The sequence below is a fragment of the Triturus cristatus genome, chromosome 4_2 (assembly GCF_964204655.1).
Source record: "Triturus cristatus chromosome 4_2, aTriCri1.1, whole genome shotgun sequence".
NCBI lineage: Eukaryota > Metazoa > Chordata > Amphibia > Caudata > Salamandridae > Triturus > Triturus cristatus.
Genome location: NC_140586.1, coordinates 711,132,654 through 711,135,453, shown reverse-complemented (window position 1 = coordinate 711,135,453; position 2,800 = coordinate 711,132,654). Strand labels below are relative to the sequence as shown.

General features: G+C 48.5%; 1 pseudogene; it reads right to left on the bottom strand.

Moving 5' to 3' along the window:
- Positions 1 to 1,977: 1,977 nt before the first annotated feature.
- On the bottom strand, positions 1,978 to 2,108 carry LOC146834944 (U11 spliceosomal RNA; annotated as a pseudogene).
- Positions 2,109 to 2,800: the final 692 nt, after the last annotated feature.

The following is a 2,800-nucleotide window of genomic DNA, read 5'->3' as shown; positions in this document are numbered from 1 at the left end:
GGCCTGTGCGGCGAGTTTGTTTTGCGCGGCAGCAGCTGGCTAGTATGAGGCAGTGCTGCGGAGAAGAGCTGCACAGAATCATGGCGCAGGCCGCATTTTCACACTCACTCGGTAATACCTTATGCTCCGATGCTGCCATTCCTTTGCACACCACAGGGCAAAGTAGCAACCTCCCTGCAGGAGCTGGGTCACTGGCATGAAGCGGGCAGTTTTTATTGCACACAATTGATTATCCGATCGATGGGGGATGCTGAGATGACAAGCAAAGGGAACCAGACATGCACCTAACAATCCAATATATTCATTTAATGGGGAGGGGCAGCCACCTAACACAATGGTTGGCCAGTTCCTTGTACACACACGCCGCTGCATGTCTTACCACACGGGGCAACACTGGAATACCGACTTAAGTCGCCCCTGCACTGACATGGAGTGGCAGAACAGCCTGGCATACCCTGCTATGGTATCTCACAACGCCCGCTTCAGGCTTAAACAGTATTATGACCACGGCGCTCTCAGCGCTGCCTGCTGCAGCTCTCACTGGCCCGGGCACCCCCTGCTATCACCTGCTCTTCACCGCTTCCTTTCCTATATAACCGCATTGCTGCAATTGGGAGCTGATAGAATTCAGTCAGCGGTGACTCAAGGCCTGAGTGAGTCTGTCTGCAACCAGCCTTGCAGACCACGGTCGCTGCCCTCTGTTATGGAGCGCCGAAAGCGGAAGGCAAGAATTGGATAAGAGGGTTAAAAACCATTATGGGAGTCCGGCAACCAACCTGCTGCCAAAAAGTGTCCAGGGTCTCGTCAGCAGGCACTTGACCCATGATGGTAAGAGAACATTTTCATTTATATTGTGAAAGTACATACTGAGATGTGCAAACAGCTAGCTTTGCAAGGGAAAGGTTGGTGTTTTTTCCAAATATAGGTCCCGTACAGTGACTGTTCCCTAAATTAATTTAAAGCAAGATCTGTTTTATATTTAATTAGCTCCTCTGCTTCTCCATTCACAATCCTGAAGCCACTGAAAATAGTAACATGCATTAGTGTCATTGAGCAACATCATTTGAAAAGTCATTGTTGTTAAATACATACGCAAAAACTATTTAAAACAGTGCACGCTATATTTGATTGCATTGTATGTAAATGGACCTGTGTTACAATCAGGGCCTTATCCCATACACTGAAGGCACATATCTCTTTTCAGCTATTTAATGGACATATTGTGGCAGGTGATAAACTCTGTGATCTCTCTCATCTGCAAGGACATCTACACCCTTTAAACAAGTTAATGCTTTTCTACTGCTCGACATTTCTATATTGTGGTGATTGATGTTATTTATGGCAGCGACTCTGGTCTGCCCCTCTGAATCTCCAGACTGACTTTGAGTATGACTGACATCGCTGTACCTACTGTGCTCAGTGCACGCACAGCACAGATCATCTGATGATGTGAACTTGCACACCCCTTTTGTTGCCTGTGTCAAACTTTAACCAGTTCTCTTTTGGTCTGTCAGCATCTGCCGTATGTTTGGATCCACTCATAAGGGGACATATCGTTTTACACACAACAGCGCCCTGGCTGGCTGTAATCTACATATGCCCCAGCCTCACTCTCCTGAGCCTTGCCTAATGCAGAGTGTCTGTGGTCACTGTCTAATCAGGTTAAAAGGGCACTAGGTTAGTTCCCTTCCATTTCTGGTGCTTTGCAGCTGTTTTAAGATCTCCTTAGAGTTTCACATTGCTCAAATGGGTGTAATCTCTGATATTTTTATGTTTTCTTCTTCTACATTGCTTGATTTTGCTCGGTAGAAAGTGTCACTCATACTAGTCCTTGAAATGTCACTCATAATTATACAGAAATTATGAAAATGTCACACATAGCAATCTGAAACTTTGGCAGCTATGAGACAGGTTCCGTCTGAACTCTGGGACCTAGTGTTAAAGTTAACTCGTCGCTCAATGCTTGCTCATATATTACAAGGCGCATGCACCAGGAGCCCCGGTAATAAAAAATTAATTTTCCGAAATCTTTTGATATCGATTCCGCACAAGAAGCTCCAAGTTACCCCGAAGCCCTCTGTGTGCCACTCACAGCAGAAACCCTTTTTAGCCAAATGTACTTAGTATAACACTGCACCAGGTATCTAGTTCTATGTTTTGCAGTGCGAGGAAATATGTCACTTAAATACCACACCATATGCGTTTTAGGGAAGATCTGCATGCTGAGCCTGTGCATGGCGCAGCTGTGTGGTCTTCAGCCTCAGGGTGGGGCATCAGGTGGGCAGGGCCCAGGGCTTCGCTGACTGAATTGTCATGCGCAGTCAGTGTAAACTGTACGTGCGGACTGGACATACACAAACCCACGACTACAGGGCTAAACATGTTACCTGCCAGGGAAGCACAGAAACAGGGTGTAATGCTCGCCTTTAGTGTGACTGTGCTGGAAAAGCACTGACCCCGGTGTACTGTCCTGTAGAAGCCTGACCATCTCACGGACCCGGCTTCTGATTTCCCTCGCGGCAGAGGTGCGCGCGCCACCGTCCTTGGCTGCCCAGGCGCGAGGCGCTGAAGTCACGGTCTGTTGATTTGCTGAGCGCTGCGCGGAGCTTGTGAAGAGACAGAGCGAGCACTGCGAACCGCACAGAGCGGAGCGGAGGCATGGGGAGCCAGCTGCACAGACAACTCGCCCACGCCGGTGTGTGAGGGAGTGGGGTTCCGAGGGTCCCACTCCTGGGAACGCTTATTCCTTGCTCCGGGAGGAGCGAGATTAGTCTCAACCTGCACTTACCTCAAAATGCAC